A 19851-nucleotide genomic window follows, 5' to 3' on the forward strand; every position below is an offset into this window, starting at 1 on the left:
GAAATTGTATTTGGATTTCGGGCAGGCCACTGCCACTGCCAGGGGCAACCTTTGAAGGTCCACCCTCCGAGTCTCCATCTCCATTAGTTTGAAATCCAACGCTGATCTAATTATGAGAGCGTTTAGCACTGCATACTTTTCAGCGCTCGACAAGGACTCTCAGAAGAGGGTCGGTGAACATCTGAAAAGGTCTGGCATAGAAACAGGACATTAAGGCAAATCCGCTTACAGACACAAGTTACAGATACGGGATAAGGGGCCGGGATGAAGATACATTGTTTATGCAAGCGGATTATACGGAGGCTGAGCTCTGATGTGACCCCAGATACGGATGCCCAGACATGCAGATGCAGTGGCAGATACGGTAGTGCCCTGCTCACACCCACAAGATGCAGATACAGGCTGCGGTTTGATGAGCAGCATATTGACCTGGCCAAGAGTCTTAGCCTCGGGACAAACAAAACAAACTGACCGCATCGGAGGGGGCGAGGCGGCGTCTGAAAGGTGCAACTGCCACTGCCACTGCAACTGCAACAGTTAAAATTAGAAACTTAATGTTAAGATTTTGAAAATTCTTACACAAAAGTCAGCGGAGCGTGTTGAACTCATTAACAGCGCCGAGCAGAAGAAGAAGCCGTTGCCATGTAATTCAATGCCAGCTACCAAATTGGTAGCTCGTATCTCACAGATACGCACACGTATAAAAAGGGCTAATAAAATGAATGGAAAAAACTCAGTTAGAGAAAATTGAAACTCGCGTGGATATTCCGTGATTTTCCGTCTGCCCTTGCTGACTTTTTATATGCTTTCCATTTTATTGTTTATTTAGAGCATTGTTTAGCTGGATATATTCCGTGCAGATATATATATATCTTCATGTCTATTCCCCTGTCGGCTCTGATTTAATGGCTGTAAATTGAAACGAAATACGCGAAATGGAAAAAATGTTGGGCTAGGTGAGCCGAGTTGATTTGGATCCTTAAAAAACGAAGAAAAAATTATTTATTGAAAAAGTTGGCACAAAGAATTTAAAAGAATAAACTTTGCTGAACGGTATTTGCATTTCATGGTTTTAGGCCGAAAATCTAGCTGGCTTCCATCATCAATTTTCTGTCCTTTATGGATTTGATTATATTTTATCTGAGTCCCGGCCAAAAAGAGAAAAGTTTCATATTTTGGGTTATGCATATTATTCCCTAAATGTATCTCACACTCCACATCCCTTCCACAAAACTCCCGCCTCACTGTTTTTGCCAATTTCTGTTTATCTTTCTTGTATCTTTTTCTCGTTTTGCTTATATTACAAGCGGAAATTTGATTTGTTTCTGATAAATGCCATTTATTTTACTTGTTTAAGTCGAATATCCATCCACCTCCACGGGCGCCTAACACTCCTCTGGCGTCCCTAACTTTCAATGAAATTCAATTGCCAAATTGATTTAACTTTTTCACTTCCTGCCCCGCGCTGCGATGCCGCCGCCACTTTAAAACCGTGAAGCTTGGCGTTGAGCCACAGATAATTGAATGATTTGAATTTTTATATTGAATTTGGCTTTATACATAGCTGAACACGCCCATCGCCCACCACCCGCATAAGAGGCGGACTTTCATCATATTTGGCAATTGTGCGAATTTTTTTCCCCTCTTTGTTGTGTTGCGTGGGATTTTTCTATCAAAATGGAAATTGTAGGCGAATTGGAAAATTGCTTATCAATTGACGGGGGCCATATGCTTCAAGGATCAAACGGAGACTAAAATTGATTTTACCCTCGGCCCCCTTTGGTAGCCCTCATGCCTGGACCCTCCCTAGATATTTATGCCGCAATTAAGCATTAAATTAAGTTTTTCACTTGCCAGCAAACTTAATTGAGTTGTATGTGTGAATTTCATTCCCAGGGCATCGGAAGACAGAGAATAAATGGTAAAAGAACCGCCGGGGCGGGGGTGAAAACCCCCTCGGAATTTAATTTAATCCACTGAAGCGTTACGCCGCCAGAAAATGCATAGCGAATTTTTTCTCCAAGCATTGCGCTGCCAGCCTTCTTTCAATTATTTTCGTTGGGAATGGGAATTGAAGACAACTGCCCGCATGATGATGTAACCATTTGGAGAAAGAAAGGCCAATGTATATATGTTTTTGTAATGATCCCTCTGTGCCGACACAAAGTCTGAAGAGAGCTCTATTCTGACCCCGTATATCAAAGGAAACCCACGACCGGCTAATGGCAAGGTGCTCTTGAGTTCCTTTTGTTTGACCCAGAACAAAAAACGAAACTATTGCTTATTGGTTCGGAGAAAGCAACTAGAACGTCTAGGAGTCCTCCTGGTATTCGTACCTCAAGTACCTCTCCACAGTTCGACCTTTGTTTCGCAATCGAGTTTCAATTCAAAAGCAATACAAACACGCACTGCGGGTGCCACTTCAGACAAACAATTGGAATTCGAAATGGAAATGCGAATGGAATCGCTCCAGAAACTGCGTCACCATAAATTGTAATTACCCAGAATTCACGCGACCCATGGCATCGAAATCTACACAAAAAAGAAATGTGTCAGCCAAAGGGCGTATGCAGCGACACTTCCCCGGCCTCGCCCCCTTTTTGACGGCTGCCTCCTGGGCACACCCGCTGGCACCAGAGACCAGGTACTACCGCCCGCCGCTTTACGGTATATCTGCAGGGTAAGGGATGTGAGCGTGAGTCCTTTTTTTAAGCTAAATAACCAATAAAATATATTTTAAATTTCAGATAAAATATATAAAAATTTCTAGTTTTATTTTAGAATTATATAAGGAACTCTATAAAAAAGACTTTTATCCTTTAAATATTTGATTTATAAAATTGTGTTATTATCAATTTTATAAATCAAATATTTAAAGGTCCTTTTCTCCATATAACCCTTAAACTCCAAGCTCCAAAGTTGAATTCATTTCACGTTTCCATCTCTAGTTACTAAGCATATGTGTCACATAACCCGTAAAGACGCTTACAAATGAATTAGGCCAGTCCATCGAAGGCTGTTAAGAGCGCAGGCGCACAGCTTGAGGTCGAGCCTGAGTTATAAAACGCAAAACGTCATGCCAGACACACTGACGCAAACCACATGCTGACTTTTTCCAATTTTCCTCGGGTTCCCCAGCCCCCATCGAAACTGGAACCGAACCGATGGGTTCTGAGGCGAAGGCATTCCTAATGCAAAACGTGTGGCCACGACACTTGCACACTTTCACGTTGGCATGTGTTTGTCAGATGTCTCCCCAGTTACCCGAAAACACATCTCATATCACATCAGCCATCCAGAAACGAAGGGAATCGTCTTCAGAGACCCCGCAACAAATGGTTTAAAATTAATAACAAAATACAGTCGCTGACAGTAATTGAAGTGTGACATACTTTTAATATGATTACGAGCTGTGTGACTTACAATGTTATTTTAAAGTCAAAACTTGCCTCGCATGCTGATGAGATTACAAAGTGTAATGATGTGCCAGTGCCCCAAAAAGCCAATTAGTTTTCCCATTTCACGTCTTTGGTGATGGCTTTACTGGCTGCCAAAGATAGCTCATAAGTTTCAAGGCAAAATATAAAGAAGAATCCGTGGGATAGACTTTTAATTATGAAATATATTTCAATCCAAAAAAAAAGTTAAGTGTGCATATATTTCGTGTAATTTATTTGTTTGATGAAAGTTTGAAAAGCAAACTTATAAGTTATAACATAAAACATAAACACATAAGCAAAAAATCGTATAACATTCTGAAAATATTATGTATAAGAAGTGGTTCTATTTATATAAATTGTTCTCGTTTTGAAACCTATTTATTAAACAGGCACTTTAAATAGTCACAATATTTATATTGATTTGTTTTCATGATTCTTCTATTAGTCCATAAATCCTGGACTGACAATTTCTATTAAGAGTCTTAATTTAAAAGCCTTCAAAAACCAATTTAAATTTTTGAAAGCCAAAAACTAAAGATAGAACAACGAAGTGCCAATGAAAGCAATCTGCTTGAACATTATCCTCTTTCCAAATACAACCCCATGAATGGCCAAGTCCACTTTCTGCTCTCACCTCATAAAAGCCACAGAAACTAAATCTCACCTTTTCCCTCTCACCTTGAGGGCCAAACTCGGTTAGTTGAGGTCATATCAATAGTTTGGAACTTGCGGCCAACATAAAAGTCAAGAACTTAATTTCCAGCTGCTGTCATTTTAAAAAACAATATTCAGTTTTATGACTTTTTCGGCAAGGAGGAGAGCGGAGCGGAGTACCAGGAACAACTTTTCGATATCCGTGGCTATATCCGGTCCCTTACAAACACACGCACACACACACTCAAAAAACACACGCACACAGATAGTCTGACAAACACAGATGGCGGGCGGTTGCCACTTTGTTGGCTCTGTGGAAAGTCGCAGCTTAAAACAAATAAAATGCGAATGAAAATGTATTTTATGCATGTTGATGCTGTCGTCGTCGTCGTTGTCGTTGTGGAGTGCATTGTTTTTGCAGTGACAACAACCAGACAGACACACGGCACACCAACACACTCAGTTTCACCTGCACACACAACCAAATATCCACAAAGATTCTGAGGAGGATTCTGAGGGGCACACGTGATGTTTGCCTGCCAGAAACTGAAACAAAAGCGACTTGCTCCTGCCATCTCTAAACTGCTTAACTCTCAAGGAAGCGGCCGACACAGTGTCCTCGAAATGGTTTAGTCCAAGGCGATTAAAGGACTCTACGATTAGTATTGATTAGTTTAAGGAGATTAGTTTTAAGGTAAATAAACATAAATAGTGCCTGCCTTGGAATTAAAACTGAGAAAAGGTCTTAAGATATTTAATTAAGAGTTAAGACAGTTTCTAAAAGGAATTTAATCTGCGTGTAAATAGGTATACTATACTTATACTATACTTTTATATATTATACTATACTCCTTGTAAACTTATCTAATATTTGTTAATTGTTTATTATATTATTTATTAAAAACATTCAATTCAAAGATAGAGTAACAATTGTAGCCACTGTACGCATCTCGTATCTGAAGCTTATCAGGCATCCTAAAGATCTATTTGCGGTTTTCTTGGGCTACGGCTCTCGGTCTTGGTTTGGTTTAGTTTCTATTTGGTTTCGTGTGCCTGGTCTTGTTTATTTATTTGCATTGAGTACCGGAGACAGGAGTAGAACTGTTTCCTCCAGCGGCTACCACGGCAGTTGGAACGTTTACATTTACCCAAGTTGGGTAAATAGAGTCGTTAAGCGGAAGCTGCAACTGATCGAGAGGAGGGGTTGGGATACAAGCGACAACCAAGTAGCAAGTTGCATTATCTCGATGGCCGTAGATGGCCGATGTTGTACCTTCATTCTCCAGACGCTCTTTCAGTTAATGCTGCCAATTCCGGGAGCAGCGTTCTACAACTGACATGATAAACAAGCTAAACAGGCCAAAAGCTGTCCTGGACACTGCTGGTAAGAGCTGTGCACTGGGAACTATTTTTAAAATTAAATAAGATAGTTTATTAATTCATTAAGAGTATGAGAAGCTGGATATTTATTTTCCTACATATTTTTTTGACATTTATATATATTCTTTAATTATAAAGGTTGTATAGAACTTCCTTGGTCTCTTTGGCATTCCTGGCACTTCTCCTGTTCCTGTTTTTCCTCTGACAGCTCTTTTTTCCTGTCTGTCGCTGTTTTGCACATTTATCCTGTCCCTGCCAGTGACACCTTCTTTGTACCCCCGTGTTTTGTCTGCATGTCACTCTTCATTCAGTTACCCCAACCCGAGTCCCGCAAAATCAACCAGCTCTAATGTTGCCTCCTATATGAACTGCTTGCATGTCCCCTTCAGACCTAAACCCACCCCCACACCCTGACACACACTTACATTTGCTTAAAACGTGGAAATTGATTTTCTATTTTGTTGCTGGCGAGTTTTCCTTTCAGTTCGCCTGCTTTTTTCCCATTTCCCTCACTGCAGCGATTGTCAGTGTCAGCTACACGTGATTGAGTCTTATCTTTAGTTTTGTCACTTCACCGCTGGCAGCTACTTTAAATGTCAGCACTCGATGGGAAACCAGAAGCGATAGAAAAACCAGGAAAACCTCCTTCACCCACACCCTCTATCCACACCTCCCCAGCCAAATCCATTTACCAACACGTGCTGTTTGGCGAATTTTCCGTTTCCAGATGGGTGAAAGGAGGGCCTGGGGAGGGGCGACTCCCTACTTTACTGACAAAAGGGGTTTAAAGGGCGCGTGTTTGTTGCACTTCCAAGGGGTGTGTGTCTCTGTGGATACGACTAGGTTCCCCCTTTGATAAGTACAACACATGTTGGCACTTTGTTTTGGCATTTGCTGGGGAGCCGGCTTAAACCCTTCCGATAATTTTACGCAGGATATACATAAGGAAGTGATTGTGATGATTTTAGTGGATAAATTACTTCCGGGATAATAGGTATTTAAAGATAATGAGGCATTCTTTAAGAGGGTGATGAGGAAATAGATTTTATTAGAATTTCCTTTTATTAAGTACACTTTAAGCATTAAAAGCAATACCTGCATGATTCAAAATTTAAGTAAAATATACCTTCTAATATTATTTGATAAAAAATACCTCTCCAAAGCTTAAATTACCTTCACATTCCCCACATCTTTCTAGATAGAATCCCCCTCTGAAAAATCACTTTCAAACAATTTGCACAAAAATATTTGCTTACACATCAACGGGAAGTGCCTTCCCTCCGCCACTCAATATATATTTTTTTTGGCCACCACAAAGTTTGTTTAAGCCCATAAAACGATGCTGGCTGCCCCATCACCAGGTTGCGAAGGACCAAAATGACAGTGCGTAGAAGAAGTTTTCGTGATTCGGTCCCCAAAACGCAATTTTTATGCCGCGTCCGTCGTTTTTGTCGCTCTGGGAGCCATTAACGAGACCCCACCGCCGGCCCACTCAAGCACATTATGCTTTAAATTTATGCGATTAATAAATTTCCATAATTTTCGGATACAACATTTTTTGGCGCCTGCACCGGACGAATGTCCTGTCTGTCAGCAATTTTCCCAATTTCTATGTTCTTTTTTCCCACTTCCTTGGCTTCGGTTAATGGCAGCTGAGATTGTCCCAGATGGAAATTAAAGATTTCTTTGCTAAATTTAGAGCATTTTCATCGGCTTTGTGGCTGGGCTGGCGGCTGGGGGATGGGGGCTGGGGGTGCCCCAGTTGGTATTAAAATAAATTTGCGCGCTTAGTTTTGGGTGGCAGGGAAAATGAATAAAAATTAGTTTGCAGACCATAAAAAATTAGGCCAGCTTAAGGGAGATCCAGATAATAAATATGGTAGCAAAAACAGCACTCAGTGAAATTTATGACAGCTTACGCACAATGCATAAATCCTGGCAATTGTGTGCGATTTTTAATGCTAGTTAAATCGACTGAAAATGACAGTTTAATGATTGACATGCGCCGTTTTTGTTGGTCCTCTGGGTGAACCCCGTTCGGGGACATCCTTTTCTGTCATTTTCGTTTGTTTTTTCTATTCAGTAGTCCTTTTCGGTTTGGTCCTCAGTTTCAAATGAATGTCAAGCGACGGACTGTCTGTCCGCCCGAGTGACGAATACACTCGTTAAAGGGCATACGCCGGAATGGGTCCGGCGATTCCACAATTTGTGGAGCGGAACGGAAAAGTTGACGGGCGGACGGAGCGGGGTTTACTCCGGTGGTAAGGGTACTTTCGATATAGTACTATAGTAGTTGGTAAGTCCACGCCCACTTGTCAGTTGTCAGTGGCACAAAAGCAGCAACGAACTTCGTCATCGCCATCGCCAACGCCATCATCGTGACCATCGTCGTCATCATCAACATCAATGTCAATGTTTATGACAGGCGCAGAGGATTAGCGGGTTACCCATTCGGAACCGTTTTAACCCTCCGTGCGGATACTTTTGGGGGAGGGTGCTGGGGCAAGTATGCAAAATGCGCATAGCTGTGTGCACTCGAAGAAATTACCATACGATTTGGTTGAGTGAGCAGCCAGGGATCTGTTGAATTTAATTTATGTGTGATAGGCATTGATAATGAAAGATATGGAGAAGGCTTCGGGAAAGTATTGGAAGGCTTGAAGACACTATTTTTCCTTATTTTAAGGAGTATTTAATGGCCTACAGAGACCTATATTTACTTATTATAGTTTCTTGTACTGTAGCTACTAGGTTCATCTTTCACTGTCATCATTTCGAGGTCCCTGGACTGAAATGCGCTTGTCAATCAGCGCCCCTTGTTGGGAATGACGAAAACTGCATAATGTGGGGGTCATGGAAGTGGAAACATGACGGGGGACTGGGGGGTATGGCAACAATGTGCTCAAGTGGCCTGCGGAATAAATCATGCGTGTTGACCGAACGACCTCCCACTGCTGAAATTCAGAATTCAGACGACAGAGCGACCACACTTGAAGCTGCATTAAGCGAGGAAGTAACAAGAGCTCAACGTACTGCCTCTGCCCCAAGACCTGCCTCTGTCTCTGCCCCAGTCATTGCTCCACACCCCCACTTCAATCATTTCTGACTGATCTTATTGTTGATAAATTCAGCGTTTTATTCTGAGGTCCGACTCTGGTTGCTGCTCAATTGCTGTCGGTGGTATTTGAACAAAAACTCACTTGAGACAAATTGTGAATTTGTGTTGAGACGAGGCTACTTCAAGTGCGCTTAGTACAAAATTTGTATTGTTATGGAAAATCTTCTGTTAAAAGGCAGAACGAAGGGAAAGTACAGAGACTGACTACTTTAATGGGGAGGTTGCGTGGAAACTGTCGTGTAGGCGTTTGATTCCAATGCCAGATGAAGATTAATTGCGTTCTATAAAAAGAGGCCAACGGGGAGGTCATGTCCCATCCCACCAACATCAGATATGTACGTATTTACGACCATAGGAGCTATCATATCAAATTGCAGAGCTTGTTAACTGGAGCGGAATAAGCTTGCAACATTTTAGAGTTACCTTTGACAACAGTGATGACATAATCTCATCTCGATAGAGGGGCCGTGAGATAAACATCGCAAAGGTATCATTACTAGGCTCGAAAAAAGGAGATTTGCAGTCATGACAACCGGGGTAAATGCACAGAAGTACTCAGTATACGCTTATATGTATATATTTGTTCATCCTGAGGGTTGCAGAGTCAGCCAAGTGGAAAACAAGCAGGGGAGCACGTGGACAGGACACACGCCAATTTGCGGGAGGAGGGCAAGGGCAGCCGAATGAAAACGCACTATCCCAGCAGTCAACAGAAATTATAATAACAGTAATTACCAGCAAACCAACAGACCATCCAGGGAAAACTTACGTGTTTCCTACAATCAAATTTATGGCTGAAGTGCAGGACAACACCCCTCGAAAAAAGCTGGGAAAGCAACAGGAAGTGGCGACCCACAGGGTTGCACTTGAAGAAATGGGTTTAGTACTAGGTCTTTTGATCTAAGATTCCTTCCTTTTAAATACTTTATTCAGAAAGGCAATCTTATATTTAATATGTTGATATCAGATATGATATATCCTATCCTATACCCAAAAATAATTTATTCTATGTTCATATAATTCCTTTATAAATGTCTAATTTTATTCAAGAAACAATTGCTTTCCAAGTGTAGCCGTAAAACCACCCCAAGGAAGGATTGGAATTGAACTAGGAATAGAAATCGGAGGAGTCCGTATAAAAGTTAGTTGCATGTTTCGCTTGTTGCAGTCGCAGTTGATAAATGAGGCCACGTGCCTTATCAGCCGGGAATATAACAAGCAGCGGACATATAAAAATAGAGTAAGTGCGGAGTAGAGATCACGTACCCCTCCTGTGGTCCGAAGACCCAAACCCCTGATTATGCAGCCGAGCAAAATAGATGCGAGCTGAACACGAAAACCAATTTGTAAACGACAAATGCAGACGGCCGGGATCGGGGAAGACGGATTCGGAGTCGTGGGGCAAGTCACGGGTCGGCCACTAATGTGGCATGCAAACACACAAATGCATTCAAAATAACGCCAATAATAATAAACTCGAATTGAAAGTGCAAACAGCAAACTTTCTGCGGAGATACAACAAAAAAAATAACTGAGAAGGGCGAAAAGTAACCCTCAAATGGAAGTTCACTGAGGGAAAACGATAAGGAAAACATATTGAAATTATGTTTGAAATATGGTTTATAGATTTGTAGCCTTGTAAGCATTTATAAAAAAAAGAAAAAAACCCAAGCATACAGTTTCCAAAGCATCATTTGGCAATATTTTTCATCAGTGAAGACCTTCAAGTATACCCTCCCTAAGCTTGGGAGTCCCAAAGGACTTTGGTTGGCGTACGTCAGGATATTCTATCCTGTCTTCTGCTGTCCTTTTCCCCCGACCCTTGAGCACACCTTTTATCGGGCTTTCATCAATTTACGGTTTGCTTTTTTTCGAGGCTCTACCAATCAGACAAAACGCGTGTCCTGAGAACGTTTTGAATTAATTTAATGCCCTGTGCCTGCCGCCAGATGATGGCCCAAAAACCATGTCGCGTCAACATCATAATTCAAAAACTTCATTCGAAAACATGACGTTTTCATTTCGGCACGCGTCCCACCAAAAAGAAAAAAAATTCCTTTTATTCATTTGCTTGGCCAGGAGGGTTGGAAAAAGTTGGCAACGGCATCTCGCCAACGGTGTGAAACTCGCCAGCGGCGCTTGCATAATCATAATTTCATTTCGCCTTAAGTGCTGAGAAATTGTGTTTATGTTTAGTTTAATTTGCAGTTTTCAGCTGAGACGAGGGTGAAGCTTACACAAATGTTACCCTGTCATGCAAAAAGTAAATAATTACACAACAAGAAAAATTATGACCAGAAACCTATCATAGTTTTCAAGGTGAAAATAAAAGTTGCATTTATTTTTCGAGTGCACAAAATGCAACAAGAAGTTCAGACCTTTAGTGTCATTTGGCAAAGACTTGGCCTGGTCGTCTGTCAGCCATGAAATTGCGGGCCAAAGCCATCATATACCACATAGGGTTGGACCAGACAGTCTCGTGTCAAGTTTGGTGGTTTCTAATAGACCTGATTGATGACTCAGCCCGGTGGCATATGTTCTGGCAAAGTTTGCCGCAAAGTTAAGCCCGAGAGCAGCTGCTAAAAGCAGCACCAAGTCCCTCGGGGGACAAAGCTTTAAACTCAACGTGGAATACAAAAAAGTTAAAACTCTAATGCCACCTAAGCTGCCATTAAGGCATAGCTGTCAGATCCACGCCCAGCTTTCCTTCCGCCAGGCCGCTCAGGACACTAGCCATTAAAAATGAATAAAAATCAATTTAATAATTTAAGCTAAAGACTTTTTCAATTAAAGGCCCTGACAAGAGACCGCAGCCTAAGCCGCAGGAGATCAGAGGACATCAGAGGCGGCAGGACACCATTATCCTGGCGCGGGGGAGTGGTCAGCCAGCAGATGAGGCAATGGAGCGGAAATCGAAACCAATAAATTTCAGAAGGCTGAGAAATTATGAAAATCCTAATTGAAGCGGCAAAAATGTATAATGTTTGGACGAGGATAGCGCTCTTTCGCTCCTTCTTATCCTTCTTTTATTTATCGACTTACCTGGCCGGCCCAGAGGATATTTTTGTGAGGGCGTAGCTGCTAATAGCATTCCTAATTGGTGGGACGCCGGTTGTTTTTCCAAGTACAATAAAGCGGTATCTTTTTGATGAGAATATAAAAGAACACACACGACCAGTGTTCTTGGTAAATGCTACCCGTAATTTAAAATATCTCACATTAATGCGAAATTAATTTGGTCAACTAAATGAAATCATTCTTGAGATCTCTTCGAAAATAAACAAAAAGTTCTTGAGACACTATATGGCCCCCTGTGAAGGCTATGTCTTTGCCAATTCCCATCCGATTCATGAGCGGAATACCTTAAACGATTTGTAGATCGATTCTCCATCATTCTGCATCAAAATCTGAGAAAAAAATATTTTTTAGATTTTTCATCAAATTTTCTGGGGGATCCCCTTCGAAATGATCAAGGATCCATGGATGCCCAATATGGCCCCCAGTGGAGGCTATATCTTTGCCAATTTCCATCCGATTTCTCAGTGGAATACCTTAAACGATTTGTTGATTATTTCTTTTTCATTCCCCATAAAAATCAAAAAACAAAATATTTTTTATATTTTTCATCAAATTTTTTTGGGGGATCCTCTTGAAAAACTCACAAAGAGGCATGGACTCAATTTATAGCTCCTTTTATAGCTATACCTTAAAGGATTTGTAGATCGATTCTCCGTCAATATGCATCCACAATGAATGGGCTTAATGCGAGTACAATTTTTATTCTTTTCGGCCAACCAATTTACAATAAATCAAAATATATTTGAAACTTAAAAAGTTTCGCTTATGTATGCCAAAAATAAGCTGCACCCTATTCACATTTTGGTGACACATATATTTGCCTACCAGTTCGAATTGAACCTGTCAATTTTTGAAACACCTAAATCTTGATATAAGGCCCACAGACTCGAAGAAAACTTTTATCGAAGCCCAGAAAAAAGAGCCCACGAACAGAAAGAGGAAAATCAGCAAATAATAAGCGAAGTGTCGCGCTTGATTTATGTGATTTGTTTGGCGCTTTTTTCGGAAAAAAGGAAGTAGGTGCCAGGACATGTAGGTGCCAGGACATTTTCATGTCATTTGCTGATATTCGGCCTCAAAGTCCAACGTCGTAATCATAATTTATACACATTTCTGCTTACGTATTGGGTTACGCTTTGTTAGCTTGATTTATGTGATTGCTAACTCACTATTCATGAGGTCCAAACTTATAGACTGGCTAATGATTCTTCAATTGATGGCCAGCCCCTTCGAATGGACTTTGATTTAGTCTCCGGAGGCTTCAGCGTTGAACGATTGATTCGATGGAGCATCTTCAATTGCAGATACCGGCTTTGAATGCATTTTTCTTGATTCTTTTCCCATTTGACTAGGGTCGTAAATCATATTTCTCTTGACATTTCAACTCGGTCTATCGATTGAGAGTATCTCCTTGAAATGCATTGTTTACATAAGCCAATTTGATTACGTTCCGTTGACAATTGAATGGCAAGCCAATCAATCACAACTATTCTCGACTTGGCCCAGAAACAAAGCCAGCGCATAAATCAGTTTCCAATGCAGCTGAAATAGTTTTCGCAAATGAAATGCAATCTGCAGCCGCTACTTCGGATGCTCCGCATCCCGGGTCAATAAAGTAATTGAGACTGGCGCCACGGAGGCGGAGGCGGAGTCGGAGTCGGATTCCGAGGGCAAAAGGATAAACAAACAAACCCGGGTACGGGATGGAGTCTTGACGTCAAAGTGCCCGAAGGGGTTGCAAATGGATGCGGGCTCTGCATTTATGCAAATTATACAGAAAAGTATCCCAGTCCGATACAATTTTTTGGTCGAAATTAAATAGGGTATACGGTCTGAAGATAATGGGATGACAAACATATTTTGTGGATCTATAAAATGGTTTCAAAAATTAAATGTTAAGAAGTGCCCCCTCATTATGTAACAATTAAAATAATAAAAAAATTCTTTGAAAGATATTGAAATATATATTTATATTTTATTTGAAACTTTAATGATATTCCCTTGATAAAAATTACTTTAATATCGTTCCCTTACGCTTCCATCCCTGTTAATTTTTAGCCGCCTCTGGCTGACTGAATGACAGCAGAGTAAACAAAATATTTACACAGCCAGACCCCGGACCAGCTCGCATTTAAAAGACATCAGCACACGAAAAGGGTTAAAACGATGCATTTGAATTACCAAAATAAACACGAAATACGAAAATACTTTCGAGCCGTCGGTCGGAGCTGGGGCGAGGCGTTCGACGAAAGGGGTTAATTGGGCCGTTTACTGAATTTTGTATTTCGACTGGATCGCGTATCTGAAAGATACAGATACTCCATCTGACTGACGACTGAGTGAAAAAGTGACAAGTCCCTCGTCGAAGGTCTCACTCTGTTTATGACAGCTGTCTAAAAGTTTTCTCGTGTATCTCCATTTCTCAGGCCTCGTTCTCGAAGCGAAATATGATTGGGGCGCGGTTCATTAAACACGAGAATTCGTATTTTCTTTTAATTTACTTGGCCCATTGTGCTGGCTCTTTTTTGGCCCAAGGACTGCCCGCTGACAGCACCATTTAAATTGGCCATTGTGCGAAAGGATATGGTGGAAATACATATGTATGTGCTCGAGGTGCGATACAGGTAGCCGGGACCCAGAACAATCCTGCAGCTGCCCAAGACGAAGGATCCGAATTGACTTTGCTGACTCTGATTGTGTGTGTGTTGCATGTTGCATGTTGCGGTTGATAGACGGCGACACGGGCACAAAGGGAAAACTCATTATTTCTCGTTTTGTTCTCCATTGCAACGTCATTAACTGCCTGGTGCTGATCCCGCTGCTGTTGTCGTTGCAGTTGCACTATAAATTCCCTCGGAGCCCGGAGCTGTGCCAAATTTCATTTACCCTTGGTTTTGTGTCTAGGTCTAGGCCTAGGTCCTTAAACGCGACAATGGCCTGGGACTGCACTCACCCATCATCCTGACAGCGGCGCTCCAGACAGCCAGGCACTTCTTTTTGTCCCGACTCTTTCTTTTTTTTTGGCAAGCATTGTTCCAATTTTTGGCATTGTCTTCCATTTTTTTCACTCTCCAGGCAGCCTTGAAAAATTTGAGAAAAATAGCAGAGATAGGAGATGCAGGAGGTTGAGTGGTAGGATAAATTGCAAGGACATTCTCATTGCTTTCCACTTGAAAATCGCATTAAGCGGATTTCCTTTCGCGCATCCTTTACTCATCAGATTTTCCCTTTTTGGGTTTAGACTGTCTCCAGGCCGTGTTGGATGCTTTTGGTGACATTTTTTCCAGGGATTTGGTCATAGGTGAGACTGATTAGATAACAAGAGGCGTATGTGGGATGTGCTTCTGAAATTTCAAACAAAAGACCCAACAAGACTCCTCCTTTCTTTGCGAAAATATCCATTTTGATTACAACAAATCTGGAAAAGTTTTTCCTTTTGTCCGAATCGTTTAGGCAAACTAAGTCGCAGGTCCTTTTGATTTCACTAAAAGGTCCACTGGCCATTGGATCCATATGCTGCGTGGTCCTCGAAGATAACTCAATTTCCTATGATTACCCTCATGAGTCACATCAAACACAGGATAAAGTAGTTCCCCCCGCCATCCGCTTTGTTTGCTTGTTTTCTTCCACTCGGAAATATATTTTTATGTCTAAATTTCATTAATTCCAAACAAATACGGCAGGGACGGCAGCAGGAGGCGCCCATATCGAAAATTACAAGTCGCACTTCCTGCAAAAGGAACGGGATCTGGAGTCTGAGAAAAATATCAAATTACATCCTCGCCCATATTCAAATGTTCGATGCAGGAAAAGTCTGGCTTTGAGGTCTGCCAGCTGCTCCGAGGACCGGCGAGGGTTGGGCCATTAATTTTCAGAGGAATGGGCGACGGCTAAGTAAAGGATAACAAGCCTAACGACTGCACATGTCTTCATCTTGATTATGGCACATCCTGGCGGCAAACGCGGACGCACACGTACCAGGACCTCTCAACCTCACTTTGTTCCTCTCGTAAATGCACCTTTAAGGGTCGCGCCCAAGTGTCGCGACAGGCTCCTAGTTTCAGAGTCCCATTTAGAACCTGATTCAGTGCCCTCCACCTCGGATCTCGGATTCGGGTAAGGGACATACATATTTTTTATGGTTAAGCTGCAAGTGTGACATTCTCACTTGGCCATGACACCTACTGTGTGCGTGGAGCCACTCGCATCCTTTTCCTTCTTTGAGAAATTGTCACACATTTGTTCTTCCTCGAAAATACATATATATTTGTAACTCAAGGCCCCCATACGGCTCTCTTATTTCACATGATTTGTGTTCCCATCTTTTGTAGTTCATTAATCTTCGGTGGGTTTTACCATCTAGATGAAATTTTCTACGCTGGTAGAACATCAGCCAAAAGAATTGGGTCACTAAGGCAGTCGTTAGTGAGTAGTGGAGGTCATTAAGGGCCAGCAAATATGAGTTTTCTTATCCCGAAGGGGATACTTCATAACTTGGGGAGAAATAGTTTGTTGAGAAACTAATTTTTCATAAACCCATACCACTTCAAGAGTAGCAATTTTGTTCCAAAACAATGGAAAAGGTAAAGTACCATTAACATATTTTATTTCAACTCCCAACTCCATCACCCCTAGCTTGCTTTGACATTCAAATAATGATTTATAACCTTTATGCGCTATCTTCCAATTTCCGATCTGTTTGTTTCCGCTATCGTTCCGGCATAATCGCAAAATTTTGCCAAGCCCCTGGACAAACTTTTGGCAGCTGTTCGCACTCCAAGGATCCTATCGCCTACCGTATCTCTTCACAACTCAAAACAATGGGAAACGGCACCTTCAGCAGCTCATGGAATCTTTCTATCAGTGTTTTCAGATTTTCCGATCGTGATAACACTTCACTATTTCCGGAGCGGGAAAAAGGAGGATAGGAAAAAGGGTCTCTAAACAAAGGTCTGCCAACCGCAGAACGCCATTTCGGAATTTTTCCTGGCCTGCTCTGTGTATGTTATGGGTTTTCCAGTTTACCATTTTAATGGGCATGAAAAAACCGAACCACTCGATACGAAGCGCAGTCCTCATAATAGAAAAAACCTAATATAAAAAAAAGAAACCCTCGTACGCCAATTACGATTTATTTGTCTGTTCTGAAGTATGAAGGTAAATAAAACCTCTAACCCCTAACACGGATCTCTGGCTATATCAAATGCATTAAATTCGACGATCTGTGGTCGTGTTCCACCTTATCGAGCACTCTCTGGCCCGGGCTCTTTTTGTGGTTTCCTCCATGGGCATAAATTTATTCGTTCTGGTTCGGGAAAACCGGGTCACACTATGCTATCGGAAAACTTGCATTTTGTCACGTTTTTTATGGTTCTTGGTCCGGGTTCTGGTCCGGGTCCCCTCCAGCATTCACTTTTTCCAGCGATTAAATGTATCATGCATCCAAATATGCTCATTTATCGTGCACTTGGTCTTGGGATGGAATTACGCAGTGCGCCGCTCTTTTTTTAGTAATTGCCGTACAGGAAATTAGTTATTCATGTTGGGTTGTTGCCTAATTTATGCATCGCCTTAATTGTTTGTGCTGTGGCTGCCGGAAAATCGTTTTCATTGTTCGCTCGGCAAGTTCTCGTTAATGTGGGCGTTATCGAAATCATTACGTGGAATTAAAAAGAAGGGAAAAGACTCCACATATTTGATATGTAACGAAACGTGTGAGAAATTTCCCAATTCAGCGGGCTTTTTTTTATCAGAATAAGAAATATGAAAGGGGCGGGCCTGAGACATACCTGGGGAATAGAAAGGTGAAAGAAACTTTTGACTGACATTTGATAAATGACTGATTGATCGGGAGGCGCTCTGCTTTCCGTTTATCTTCTGGGGGCTGAGACTAAAACCATGTCAAATAAAATTATCGGCGGGACAAGTTAATGTGCTATAAAATATGAATATAGAAACTAGCCCGCCTTATGGAAGCCAAATCAAAACAGAAATGAACAACAAAAATTATTCAAAATGCAGTCTGTCTCCCCCGCCCGAAAACCAAATGATTTATGACGATGGGGCGGTGGAAAATAAAGGGGGAAAAATATATAAAATGGAAAACCCCCAAAACGCAAGGCGCAGCAATTAAAAAATCCGTTGAACTTGCCGGCAGTCGTAAACCAAAACACGACACAGCCAAGAAAACCCCGAGACCCAAAATTTAAAGCAAAATAACCAAACCGAATGCCCCAAGGTTTTTTTTTTTGATAAGAACAGAAAACAATTAAACTAAGATTTAATGGTTTTCACACATAGTTCTGGAGGGATTACCCGAAAACCAGAAACACTTGAAAGGAAAACAGACCAGACCACCCCTAACAAATCATTTATAAACATAATTGTCTGGATCGCTTGAGAGTCGGGTTAGAGATAAAGAAAATCCGAAAGCCGCACAAAAACACCGCGGGCTAGATATTCTTCAATGGGCAAAGCCCTCAGTGATAATTTTTGGGATAATGATTCGAGTCACTTTTCTAGTTCTAAACAAATTGCCGTTGGAGGAATCGAAGTAAACTACATTTTTAACACTTGCTATCGAGGGACCCCATGTCGGGCTGTGGGAAATAAAATTGATATTCGAATTGGGCATGTCTTTGTCAATAAATATACATTTATTTTCCCAACGCGATGCGACTATAAATTAAATAAGAACACGAACAACGAAACCAAACGACCTGAACAACAATAATAAACAGAAATGGAAACGAAATCCAAGAGTTCCTTGTCCTTGTAGGCCATTTATTGCTCTCAATGATGAAGCCATTACACTTTGTTGAGGGGATATAACTTCTGCAGTCAGTGCGTAAGTGCAAATGGCCATTAAAAACAATTTAAGGGGAGGATCGGCGAAAGCATTTAGAAATATTGCAAATTACTGCAAATAATTGACAAACATTAAGTGCCATTGGCAGGAATGGGAATGGGAGGAGTTTGCAGTGGGCCGTGTGGAAAGGACGCAGCTGGCTAGATTTACACAATATTCAATTGGAAAAATCAAATGCTCTTCAAACGGGCCCCAGACATCGTCCAAAATTGATGTTATTGTGATGACAAATCAACCTCAGAAATGGAAAAGCTTTCTATCTAATGAAACTGCAATTCACAACGGGACGAAACTGAGTTCTCCATCAGTTGATGTCAGGGGGTTGCACTTGATTTATGTATTCGCTCCTTGAGTGAACCGAAAAGTGCTTTCTCATCGATGCGGTGCGATGGCGAAACCGTGAGATTGCCGCACACAATGGGATACTTATATTAAATGCTGCAACCGAATTCAATTTTCGCAACTGTTGCCAAAATATCAGCTTAGCTAAGTGGAAGGTCAGACTGGGCTGCAGTCCAGAAGGGGGTGGAAAATCGAAACATTTGTTAAAGCGACTTATTAATGTAATAATCTAATTATAAAGAACAGCTCTGGCTCTGATTTCCTAGCATAAAAAATAATTCCCCCTCGAAGGGTGCAAAATGCGGGTGAAATATATTTCGGGGTAGCATATGACAAAAAAATAAAAATGGATTATTAGTAAGCCTTCAGTGGGATTTTAGTTTTCATACTTGAATGATTTATTAAGGTATCCGATCAGGTATTTACTGCAGCTGTTATTACCCAAAATATAGGGAAAAAACTTCCAATTAATCCAACACTGATGCTGATCCTAACTTTGGTCAAAACCGCAGGACTCTTGGCATCAGTTGATGGAAGTTTCCTTCATCCTTCCGACGTGCTAATTAAGTAAACAAAAGGGGGAAAAGCTCTGAAGCCAAACCGGAGCAGCTCAATTAATAATAAAATGGAGAAAATGGGAACGAAGCACCCAGCTCGTAAACAAGCCACAAAAAAACTTGAACTCATAATTTCCGGAGGTGCTAATAAGTTGCAAAATTATTTTCAATGAAAATGGCAAAGGAGTGGCCCGGCAATGGGGGGCCAAAGGGGAAGCAGCTGCAAAAGTTGCCGGGGCAGCCGCAGAGTATAAAAAATTGACTTCAATTAAAGTGCCATAGTTGCCTGTATAAACAGCACACGGAAAAATGAAAAGCGCAAAACGAGAGTCGAAAGGATAATGATAATTACGCCAAGTCAGGACGCTGAGGAGGGTGGGGGGAAAATTGCGAAGGAGGAGGATGGCTTTTCCG

Source organism: Drosophila ananassae, chromosome 2R (assembly GCF_017639315.1).
Source record: "Drosophila ananassae strain 14024-0371.13 chromosome 2R, ASM1763931v2, whole genome shotgun sequence".
NCBI lineage: Eukaryota > Metazoa > Arthropoda > Insecta > Diptera > Drosophilidae > Drosophila > Drosophila ananassae.